This window comes from Bufo bufo, chromosome 2, assembly GCF_905171765.1.
Source record: "Bufo bufo chromosome 2, aBufBuf1.1, whole genome shotgun sequence".
NCBI classification, from domain to species: domain Eukaryota; kingdom Metazoa; phylum Chordata; class Amphibia; order Anura; family Bufonidae; genus Bufo; species Bufo bufo.
In genome coordinates, this window is record NC_053390.1 from 840,563,675 (window position 1) to 840,577,114 (window position 13,440).

A 13,440-nucleotide genomic window follows, 5' to 3' on the forward strand; every position below is an offset into this window, starting at 1 on the left:
GAGCGGTGGATATCACTCACATTACAGTATAGCAGCAGTATAGGAGGAGGTGGATATCACTCACATATTACAGTATAGCAGTAGTATAAGAGGAGCGGTGGATATCACTCACATATTACAGTACAGAGGTAGTATAAGAGGAGCGGTGGATATCACTCACATATTACAGTATAGCAGCAGTATAAGAGGAGCGGTGGATATCACTCACATATTACAGTATAGCAGCAGTATAAGAGAAGCAGTGGATATCACTCACATATTACAGTATAGCAGCAGTATAAGAGGAGCGGTGGATATCACTCACTTATTATTAGAGTATAGCAGCAGTATAAGAGGAGCGGTGGATATCACTCACATATTATTACAGTATAGCAGCAGTATAAGAGGAGCGGTGGATATCACTCACATATTATTACAGTATAGCAGCAGTACAAGAGGAGCGGTGGATATCACTCACATATTATTACAGTATAGCAGCAGTACAAGAGGAGCGGTGGATATCACTCACATATTATTACAGTATAGCAGCAGTATAAGAGGAGCGGTGGATATCACTCACATATTATTACAGTATAGCAGCAGTATAAGAGGAGCGGTGGATATCACCCACATATTATTACAGTATAGCAGCAGTATAAGAGGAGCGGTGGATATCACTCACATATTATTACAGTATAGCAGCAGTATAAGAGGAGCGGTGGATATCACTCACATATTATTACAGTATAGCAGCAGTATAAGAGGAGAGGTGGATATCACTCACTCACATATTATTACAGTATAGCAGCAGTATAAGAGGAGCGGTGGATATCACTCACATATTATTACAGTATAGCAGCAGTATAGGAGGAGCGGTGGATATCACTCACTCACATATTATTACAGTATAGCAGCAGTATAAGAGGAGCGGTGGATATCACTCACATATTATTACAGTATAGCAGCAGTATAAGAGGAGCGGTGGATATCACTCACATATTATTACAGTATAGCAGCAGTATAAGAGGAGCGGTGGATATCACCCACATATTATTACAGTATAGCAGCAGTATAAGAGGAGCGGTGGATATCACTCAAATATTATTACAGTATAGCAGCAGTATAAGAGGAGCGGTGGATATCACTCACATATTATTACAGTATAGCAGCAGTATAAGAGGAGAGGTGGATATCACTCACTCACATATTATTACAGTATAGCAGCCGTATAAGAGGAGCGGTGGATATCACTCACATATTACAGTATAGCAGCAGTATAAGAGGAGCGGTGGATATCACTCACATATTATTACAGTATAGCAGCAGTATAAGAGGAGCGGTGGATATCACTCACTCACATATTATTACAGTATAGCAGCAGTATAAGAGGAGCGGTGGATATCACTCACATATTACAGTATAGCAGCAGTATAAGAGGAGCGGTGGATATCACTCACATATTATTACAGTATAGCAGCAGTATAAGAGGAGCGGTGGATATCACTCACTCACATATTATTACAGTATAGCAGCAGTATAAGAGGAGCGGTGGATATCACTCACATATTATTACAGTATAGCAGCAGTATAAGAGGAGCGGTGGATATCACTCACATATTATTACAGTATAGCAGCAGTATAAGAGGAGCGGTGGATATCACTCACATATTATTACAGTATAGCAGCAGTATAAGAGGAGCGGTGGATATCACTCACATATTATTACAGTATAGCAGCAGTATAAGAGGAGCGGTGGATATCACTCACATATTACAGTATAGCAGCAGTATAAGAGGAGCGGTGGATATCACTCACATATTATTACAGTATAGCAGCAGTATAAGAGGAGCGGTGGATATCACTCACATATTATTACAGTATAGCACTCACTGACCATAAGAGCTTACACTACAGGAGATAGAGGACCTCACTGACCATAGGAGCTGACACTCCATTATCTATCCCCCTCACCACCATAACCCCCATTCTCTATCCCCCTCACCACCATAAGGCCTCATGCACACGACCGTTTTTTTTGCGGTCCGCAAAACAGATTTCCGTTGTTCCGTGACCGTTTTTTCTTCCGTGGGTCTTCCTTGATTTTTGGAGGATCCACGGACATGAAAAAAAAAGTCGTTTTGGTGTCCGCCTGGCCGTGCGGAGCCAAACGGATCCGTCCAGACTTACAATGCAAGTCCATGGGGACGGATCCGTTTGACGTTGACACAATATGGTGCAATTGCAAACGGATCCGTCCCCATTGACTTTCAATGTAAAGTCAGGAGTTAATATACCATAGGATCAGAGTTTTCTCCAATCCGATGGTATATTTTAACTTGAAGCGTCCCCATCACCATGGGAACGCCTCTATGTTAGAATATACCATCGGATTTGAGTTACATCGTGAAACTCAGATCCGACAGTATATTCTAACACAGAGGCGTTCTCATAGTGATGGGGACGCTTCAAGTTAGAATATACTGAGAACTGTGTACATGACTGCCCCCTGCTGGGGGCAGATCCCCCCTCCCTGTATTTAACTCATTGGTGGCCAGTGCGGCCGGCCCCCCCCCCTCGTATTTAACACATTGGTGGCCAGTGCGGCCGCCCCCCCCTCCCTTGTATTAAACACATTGGTGGCCAGTGCGGCCGCCCCCCCCTCCCTTGTATTTAACACATTGGTGGCCAGTGCGGCCGCCCCCCCCTCCCCCTAATTAAAATGACCGACCCCCCCAACATTGGTGGCAGCGGAGAGTTCCGATCGGAGTCCCAGTTTAATCGTTGGGACTCCGATCGGTAACCATGGCAACCAGGACGCTACTGCAGTCCTGGCTGCCATGTTTACTTAGCAATTTTAGAAGCATTATACTTACCTACGCTGTCTGTGACCGGCCGGGCGCTCCTCCTACTGGTAAGTGACAGGTCTGTGCTATAGGCAATGCGCCGCACAGACCTTTCACTTACCAGTAGGAGGAGCGCCCGGCCGGTCACAGACATCGCAGGTAAGTATAATGCTTCTAAAATTGCTAAGTAACCATGGCAACCAGGACTGCAGTAGCGTCTTGGCTGCCATGGTAACAGATCGGAGCCCCAGCGATTAAACTGGGACTCCGATCGGTACTCTCCGCTGCCATCAATGATGGGGGGGGTCAGTCATTTTAATTAGGGGGGGGGGGGAGGGAGGGGGGGGTGACCGCACTGGCCACCAATGTGTTAAATACAAGGGAGGGAGGGGGGGCCGGCCGCACTGGCCACCAATGAGTTAAATACAGGGGAGGGAGGGTCTGCCCCCTGCTGCCTGGCAGCACCTGCCAGGCAGCAGGGGGCAGTCATGTACACAGTTCTTTTAGTATATTCTAACTTGAAGCGTCCCCATCACCATGGGAACGCCTCTCTGTTAGAATATACTGTCGGATCCGGAATGGGTCCGTGAACCGTTGTCCGTCAAAAAAATAGGACAGGACAGGAAACACGGATCACGGCCGCGGATGAACAACGGTGCATTTTCCGAGTTTTCAACTGACCCATTGAAAGTCAATGGGTCAGCAGAAAATCACGGAAAACGGAACAACGGCCACACACAACGGTCGTGTGCATGAGGCCTAACCCCTATCATCCATCCCCCTCATCACTATAACCCCCATCATCCAGCCTCCTCACCACGATAACCCCTATCATCCATCCTCCTCACCACTATAACCCCTAGCATCCAGCCTCCTCACCACTATAACCCCTAGCATCCAGCCTCCTCACCACTATAACCCCTAGCATCCAGCCTCCTCACCACTATAACCCCCTATCATCCAGCCTCCTCACCACTATCACCCCTATCATCCAGCCTCCTCACCACTATAACCACCTATCATCCAGCCTCCTCACCACTATCACCCCTATCATCCAGCCTCCTCACCACTATAACCCCTATCATCCAGCCTCCTCACCACTATAACCCCTATTATCCAGCCTCCTCACCACTATCACCCCTATCATCCAGCCTCCTCACCACTATAACCCCTATCATCCCGCCTCCTCACCACTATCACCCCTATCATCCAGCCTCCTCACCACTATCACCCCTATCATCCAGCCTCCACACCACTATAACCCCTATCATCCCGCCTCCTCACCACTATCACCCCTATCATCCAGCCTCCTCACCACTATAACCTCCCCTATCATCCAGCCTCCTCACCACTATCACCCCTATCATCCAGCCTCCACACCACTATAACCCCTATCATCCCGCCTCCTCACCACTATCATTCAGCCTCCTCACCACTATCACCCCTACCATCCAGCCTCCTCACCACTATAACCTCCCCTATCATCCAGCCTCCTCACCACTATCACCCCTATCATCTATCCTCCTCACCACTATAACCTCCCCTATCATCCAGCCTCCTCACCACTATCACCCCTATCATCCAGCCTCCTCACCACTATCACCCCTATCATCCAGCCTCCTCACCACTATCACCCCTATCATCCAGCCTCCTCACCACTATCACCCCCTATCATCCAGCCTCCTCACCACTATCACCCCCATCATCCAGCCTCCTCACCACTATCACCCCTATCATCCAGCATCCTCACCACTATAACCCCTATCATCCCGCCTCCTCACCACTATCATCCAGCCTCCTCACCACTATCACCCCTATCATCCAGCCTCCTCACCACTATCACCCCTATCATCCAGCCTCCTCACCACTATCACCCCTATCACCCAGCCTCCTCACCACTATCATCCAGCCTCCTCACCACTATAACCCCTATCATCCCGCCTCCTCACCACTATCACCCCTATCATTCAGCCTCCTCACCACTATCACCCCTATCATCCAGCCTCCTCACCACTATAACCTCCCCTATCATCCAGCCTCCTCACCACTATAACCCCTATCATCCCGCCTCCTCACCACTATCACCCCTATCATTCAGCCTCCTCACCACTATCATTCAGCCTCCTCACCACTATCACCCCTATCATCCAGCCTCCTCACCACTATAACCTCCCCTATCATCCAGCCTCCTCACCACTATAACCCCTATCATCCCGCCTCCTCACCACTATCACCCCTATCATCCAGCCTCCTCACCACTATAACCTCCCCTATCATCCAGCCTCCTCACCACTATCACCCCTATCATCCAGCCTCCTCACCACTATCACCCAGCCTCCTCACCACTATCACCCCTATCATCCCGCCTCCTCACCACTATCACCCCTATCATCCAGCCTCCTCACCACTATCACCCCTATCATCCAGCCTCCTCACCACTATCACCCCCATCATCCAGCCTCCTCACCACTATCACCCCTATCATCCAGCCTCCTCACCACTATCACCCCCATCATCCCGCCTCCTCACCACTATCACCCCTATCATCCAGCCTCCTCACCACTATCACCCCCATCATCCAGCCTCCTCACCACTATCATCCAGCCTCCTCACCACTATCATCCAGCCTCCTCACCACTATCACCCCTATCATCCAGCCTCCTCACCACCATCACCCCTATCATCCCGCCTCCTCACCACTATCACCCCTATCATCCCGCCTCCTCACCACTATCACCCCTATCATCCAGCCTCCTCACCACTATAACCCCTATCATCCCGCCTCCTCACCCCTATCATCCAGCCTCCTCACCACTATCACCCCCATCATCCAGCCTCCTCACCACTATCACCCCCATCATCCAGCCTCCTCACCACTATAACCTCCCCTATCATCCAGCCTCCTCACCACTATCACCCCTATCATCCAGCCTCCTCACCACTATCACCCCTATCATCCAGCCTCCTCACCACTATCACCCCTATCATCCAGCCTCCTCACCACTATCACCCCTATCATCCAGCCTCCTCACCACTATCATCCCGCCTCCTCACCACTATCACCCCTATCATCCAGCCTCCTCACCACTATCATCCAGCCTCCTCACCACTATCACCCCTATCATCCAGCCTCCTTACCACTATCACCCCTATCATCCAGTCTCCTCACCACTATCACCCCCATCATCCAGCCTCCTCACCACTATCACCCCTATCATCCAGCCTCCTCACCACTATCACCCCGCCTCCTCACCACTATCACCCCCATCATCCAGCCTCCTCACCACTATCACCCCCATCATCCAGCCTCCTCACCACTATCATCCAGCATCCTCACCACTATCACCCCCATCATCCAGCCTCCTCACCACTATCATCCAGCCTCCTCACCACTATCACCCCCATCATCCAGCCTCCTCACCACCATCACCCCTATCATCCCGCCTCCTCACCACTATCACCCCTATCATCCAGCCTCCTCACCACTATCATCCCGCCTCCTCACCACTATCACCCCTATCATCCCGCCTCCTCACCACTATCATCCCGCCTCCTCACCACTATCACCCCTATCATCCAGCCTCCTCACCACTATCACCCCCATCATCCAGCCTCCTCACCACTATAACCTCCCCTATCATCCAGCCTCCTCACCACTATCACCCCTATCATCCAGCCTCCTCACCACTATCACCCCTATCATCCAGCCTCCTCACCACTATCACCCCCATCATCCAGCCTCCTCACCACTATAACCTCCCCTATCATCCAGCCTCCTCACCACCATCACCCCTATCATCCAGCCTCCTCACCACTATCACCCCCATCATCCAGCCTCCTCACCACTATAACCTCCCCTATCATCCAGCCTCCTCACCACCATCACCCCTATCATCCCGCCTCCTCACCACTATCACCCCTATCATCCAGCCTCCTCACCACTATAACCCCTATCATCCCGCCTCCTCACCCCTATCATCCAGCCTCCTCACCACTATCACCCCCATCATCCAGCCTCCTCACCACTATCACCCCCATCATCCAGCCTCCTCACCACTATCACCCCCATCATCCAGCCTCCTCACCACTATAACCTCCCCTATCATCCAGCCTCCTCACCACCATCACCCCTATCATCCCGCCTCCTCACCACTATCACCCCTATCATCCCGCCTCCTCACCACTATCACCCCTATCATCCCGCCTCCTCACCACTATCACCCCTATCATCCCGCCTCCTCACCACTATCATCCCGCCTCCTCACCACTATAACCTCCCCTATCATCCAGCCTCCTCACCACTATCACCCCTATCATCCAGCCTCCTCACCACTATCACCCCTATCATCCAGCCTCCTCACCACTATCACCCCTATCATCCAGCCTCCTCACCACTATCATCCCGCCTCCTCACCCCTATCATCCAGCCTCCTCACCACTATAACCCCTATCATCCCGCCTCCTCACCCCTATCATCCAGCCTCCTCACCACTATCACCCCTATCATCCAGCCTCCTCAGCACTATCATCCCGCCTCCTCACCACTATCACCCCTATCATCCAGCCTCCTCACCACTATCACCCCTATCATCCAGCCTCCTCACCACTATAACCCCTATCATCCCGCCTCCTCACCCCTATCATCCAGCCTCCTCACCACTATCACCCCTATCATCCAGCCTCCTCACCACTATCACCCCTATCATCCAGCCTCCTCACCACTATAACCCCTATCATCCAGCCTCCTCACCACTATAACCTCCCCTATCATCCAGCCTCCTCACCACCATCACCCCTATTATCCCGCCTCCTCACCACTATCACCCCCATCATCCAGCCTCCTCACCACTATCACCCCCATCATCCCGCCTCCTCACCACTATCACCCCTATCATCCAGCCTCCTCACCACTATCACCCCTATCATCCAGCCTCCTCACCACTATCACCCCTATCATCCAGCCTCCTCACCACTATCACCCCTATCATCCCGCCTCCTCACCACTATCACCCCTATCATCCAGCCTCCTCACCACTATCACCACTATCATCCCGCCTCCTCACCACTATCACCCCTATCACCCCGCCTCCTCACCACTATCACCCCTATCATCCAGCCTCCTCACCACTATCACCACTATCTTCCAGCCTCCTCACCACTATCACCACTATCATCCAGCCTCCTCACCACTATCACCCCTATCATCCAGCCTCCTCACCACTATCACCCCTATCATCCCGCCTCCTCACCACTATCACCCCTATCATCCAGCCTCCTCACCACTATCATCCAGCCTCCTCACCACTATCACCCCTATCATCCCGCCTCCTCACCACTATCACCCCTATCATCCAGCCTCCTCACCACTATCACCACTATCATCCAGCCTCCTCACCACTATCACCACTATCATCCAGCCTCCTCACCACTATCACCCCTATCATCCAGCCTCCTCACCACTATCACCCCTATCATCCCGCCTCCTCACCACTATCACCCCTATCATCCCGCCTCCTCACCACTATCACCCCTATCATCCCGCCTCCTCACCACTATCACCACTATCATCCAGCCTCCTCACCACTATCACCCCTATCATCCAGCCTCCTCACCACTATCATCCATCCCCCTCACCACTATCATCCAGCCTCCTCACCACTATCACCCCTATCATCCAGCCTCCTCACCACTATCACCCCTATCATCCCGCCTCCTCACCACTATCACCCCCATCATCCAGCCTCCTCACCACTATCACCCCCATCATCCAGCATCCTCACCACTATCACCCCCATCATCCAGCCTCCTCACCACTATCACCCCCATCATCCAGCCTCCTCACCACTATCATCCAGCCTCCTCACCACTATCATCCAGCCTCCTCACCACTATCACCCCTATCATCCAGCCTCCTCACCACTATCACCCCTATCATCCAGCCTCCTCACCACTATCACCCCTATCATCCAGCATCCTCACCACTATCACCCCTATCATCCCGCCTCCTCACCACTATCACCCCCATCATCCAGCCTCCTCACCACTATCACCCCCATCATCCAGCCTCCTCACCGCTATCACCCCTATCATCCCGCCTCCTCACCACTATCACCCCTATCATCCAGCCTCCTCACCACTATCACCCCTATCATCCAGCCTCCTCACCACTATCACCCCTATCATCCAGCCTCCTCACCACTATCATCCAGCCTCCTCACCACCATCACCCCTATCACCCAGCCTCCTCACCACCATCACCCCTATCATCCAGCCTCCTCACCACTATCACCCCTATCATCCAGCCTCCTCACCACTATAACCCCTATTATCCAGCCTCCTCACCACTATAACCTCCCCTATCATCCCGCCTCCTCACCACTATCACCCCTATCATCCAGCCTCCTCACCACTATAACCTCCCCTATCATCCCGCCTCCTCACCACGATAACCCCTATCATCCAGCCTCCTCACCACTATAACCCCTATCATCCAGCCTCCTCACCACTATAACCCCTATCATCCAGCCTCCTCACCACTATAACCCCTATCATCCAGCCTCCTCACCACTATCACCCCTATCATCCATCCTCCTCACCACTATCACCCCTATCATCCAGCCTCCTCACCACTATCACCCCTATCATCCCGCCTCCTCACCACTATCACCCCTATCATCCAGCCTCCTCACCACTATAACCCCTATCATCCAGCCTCCTCACCACTATCACCCCTATCATCCAGCCTCCTCACCACTATCACCCCCATCATCCCGCCTCCTCACCACTATCACCCCTATCATCCAGCCTCCTCACCACTATCACCCCCATCATCCCGCCTCCTCACCACTATCACCCCTATCATCCCGCCTCCTCACCACTATCACCCCCATCATCCAGCCTCCTCACCACTATCACCCCTATCATCCAGCCTCCTCACCACTATCACCCCTATCATCCAGCCTCCTCACCACTATAACCCCTATCATCCCGCCTCCTCACCACTATCACCCCTATCATCCCGCCTCCTCACCACTATCACCCCCATCATCCAGCCTCCTCACCACTATCACCCCTATCATCCAGCCTCCTCACCACTATCACCCCTATCATCCCGCCTCCTCACCACTATCACCCCCATCATCCAGCCTCCTCACCACTATCACCCCTATCATCCAGCCTCCTCACCACTATCACCCCTATCATCCAGCCTCCTCACCACTATAACCCCTATCATCCAGCCTCCTCACCACTATCTCCCCCATCATCCAGCCTCCTCACCACTATCACCCCTATCATCCAGCCTCCTCACCACTATCACCCCATCATCCAGCCTCCTCACCACTATCACCCCTATCATCCAGCCTCCTCACCACTATCACCCCATCATCCCGCCTCCTCACCACTATCACCCCCATCATCCAGCCTCCTCACCACTATCACCCCATCATCCAGCCTCCTCACCACTATCACCCCATCATCCAGCCTCCTCACCACTATCACCCCTATCATCCAGCCTCCTCACCACTATCACCCCATCATCCCGCCTCCTCACCACTATCACCCCCATCATCCAGCCTCCTCACCACTATCACCCCCATCATCCAGCCTCCTCACCACTATCACCCCCATCATCCAGCCTCCTCACCGCGGCTCCTGAGGAGATGATGACAGATCCAGTGTTGCAGCTTCTGCTCTCGAGCATTTGGCGGGCTCCAGGGCTCCGCCTCTGATTGGCTGGCTGCGGCGTCTGTCCTCGTCCTGCTGCTGCTAGTGGGCGGGTCTATCGGCTATTGGCTGAGACAGGCGCAAGGGCTGATGGTGGGAAGATTGTTTCCCGCGCTGTCACTAATTGACCATTCACAGGAGCCGAGCAGAGGACGGAGGAGACTAGTGACTGAGGTCTGAGGTGAGGAGGAGAGTGGAAGACTGAGGAGGAGAGTGACTGAGGTGAGGAGGAGGAGGAGAGTGGAGGACGGAGGAGGAGAGTGACTGAGGAGGAGAGTGACTGAGGTGAGGAGGAGAGTGGAAGACGGAGGAGGAGAGTGGCTGAGGTGAGGAGGAGGAGAGTGACTGAGGTGAGGAGGAGAGTGGAAGACTGAGGTGAGGAGGAGGAGAGTGACTGAGGAAAGGAGGAGGAGAGTGACTGAGGAGGAGAGTGGAAGACTGAGGTGAGGAGGAGAGTGACTGAGGAGGAGAGTGACTGAGGAGGAGAGTGACTGAGGAGGAGAGTGACTGAGGAGGAGAGTGACTGAGGAGGAGAGTGACTGAGGTGAGGAGGAGGAGAGTGACTGAGGTGAGGAGGAGAGTGGAAGACGGAGGAGGAGAGTGGAAGACTGAGGTGAGGAGGAGAGTGGAAGACGGAGGAGGAGAGTGGAAGACTGAGGTGAGGAGGAGAGTGACTGAGGAGGAGAGTGACTGAGGAGGAGAGTGACTGAGGTGAGGAGGAGGAGAGTGACTGAGGTGAGGAGGAGGAGAGTGACTGAGGAGGAGAGTGACTGAGGTGAGGAGGAGGAGAGTGACTGAGGAGGAGAGTGACTGAGGTGAGGAGGAGGAGGAGTGACTGAGGAGGAGAGTGGAAGACTGAGGAGAGGAGGAGGAGAGTGACTGAGGTGAGGAGGAGGAGAGTGACTGAGGTGAGGAGGAGGAGAGTGACTGAGGTGAGGAGGAGGAGGAGAGTGACTGAGGTGAGGAGGAGAGTGACTGAGGTGAGGAGGAGGAGAGTGACTGAGGTGAGGAGGAGGAGAGTGACTGAGGTGAGGAGGAGGAGAGTGACTGAGGTGAGGAGGAGGAGGAGAGTGACTGAGGTGAGGAGGAGAGTGACTGAGGTGAGGAGGAGAGTGGAAGACTGAGCTGAGTGGAAGACTGAGCTGAGGAGAAGAGTGGAAGACTGAGCTGAGGAGAAGAGTGGAAGACTGAGCTGAGGAGGAGAGTGGAAGACGGAGGAGGAGAGTGGAAGACTGAGGTGAGGAGGAGAGTGGAAGACGGAGGAGGAGAGTGGAAGACTGAGGTGAGGAGGAGAGTGGAAGACGGAGGAGGAGAGTGGAAGACTGAGGTGAGGAGGAGGAGGAGAGTGACTGAGGAGGAGAGTGACTGAGGTGAGGAGGAGGAGAGTGACTGAGGTGAGGAGGAGGAGAGTGACTGAGGAGGAGAGTGACTGAGGTGAGGAGGAGGAGAGTGACTGAGGAGGAGAGTGACTGAGGTGAGGAGGAGGAGGAGTGACGGAGGAGGAGAGTGACTGAGGTGAGGAGGAGAGTGACTGAGGAGGAGAGTGACTGAGGTGAGGAGGAGGAGAGTGGGAGGCTGAGGTGAGGAGGAGAGTGGAAGACTGAGCTGAGTGGAAGACTGAGCTGAGGAGAAGAGTGGAAGACTGAGCTGAGGAGAAGAGTGGAAGACTGAGGTGAGGAGAAGAGTGGAAGACTGAGCTGAGGAGAAGAGTGGAAGACTGAGCTGAGGAGAAGAGTGGAAGACTGAGGTGAGGAGAAGAGTGGAAGACAGGTGAGGAGAAGAGTGGAAGGCTGAGGTGAGGAGGAGAGTGGAAGACTGAGGTGAGGAGAAGAGTGGAAGGCTGAGGTGAGGAGAAGAGTGGGAGGCTGAGGTGAGGAGGAGAGTGGAAGGCTGAGGTGAGGAGGAGAGTGGAAGGCTGAGGTGAGGAGGAGAGTGGGAGGCTGAGGTGAGGAGGAGAGTGGGAGGCTGAGGTGAGGAGGAGAGTGGGAGGCTGAGGTGAGGAGGAGAGTGGGAGGCTGAGGTGAGGAGGCTGAGGTGAGGAGGAGAGTGGGAGGCTGAGGTGAGGAGGAGAGTGGGAGGCTGAGGTGAGGAGGAGAGTGGGAGGCTGAGGTGAGGAGGAGAGTGGGAGGCTGAGGTGAGGAGGAGAGTGGGAGGCTGAGGTGAGGAGGAGAGTGGGAGGCTGAGGTGAGGAGGAGAGTGGGAGGCTGAGGTGAGGAGGAGAGTGGGAGGCTGAGGTGAGGAGGAGAGTGGGAGGCTGAGGTGAGGAGGAGAGTGGGAGGCTGAGGTGAGGAGGAGAGTGACTGAGGTGAGGAGGAGAGTGACTGAGGTGAGGAGGAGGAGAGTGACTGAGGTGAGGATGAGAGTGGAAGTCTGAGGTGAGGAGGAGGAGTGACTGAGGTGAGGAGGAGAGTGGAAGTCTGAGGTGAGGAGGAGGAGAGTGACTGAGGTGAGGAGGAGGAGAGTGACTGAGGTGAGGAGGAGGAGAGTGACTGAGGTGAGGAGGAGAGTGGAAGACTGAGGTGAGGAGGAGAGTGGAAGACTGAGGTGAGGAGAGTGGAAGACTGAGGTGAGGAGAGTGGAAGACTGAGGTGAGGAGAGTGGAAGACTGAGGTGAGGAGAGTGGAAGACTGAGGTGAGGAGAGTGGAAGACTGAGGTGAGGAGAGTGGAAGACTGAGGTGAGGAGGAGGGTGGAAGGCTGAGGTGAGGAGGAGAGTGGAAGGCTGAGGTGAGGAGGAGAGTGGAAGGCTGAGGTGAGGAGGAGAGTGGAAGGAGGAAGGTGGGGTCAAGAGCAGATTAAAAATGGAGGAGAGGAGGATGGGGCAGAGGCGGCAAAGAAGAGCAAGACAGAACGGAGGAGAGAGGAGGAACACGCGGACTGGGCTCCATAGAGAA

The 13,440-nt window shown here is 53.6% G+C and overlaps 1 protein-coding gene across 1 annotated transcript in view; it reads left to right on the forward strand.

Moving 5' to 3' along the window:
- Nucleotides 1-10,682: 10,682 nt before the first annotated feature.
- Nucleotides 10,683-13,440, forward strand: part of LOC120991115 (meiosis 1 associated protein) — a 105,360-nt gene continuing 102,602 nt past the window's right edge. The window contains exon 1 of the mRNA XM_040420004.1: nt 10,683-10,721. The gene's annotated coding sequence lies outside the window, so the exon portion shown is untranslated. The remainder of the gene's footprint in view (nt 10,722-13,440) is intronic.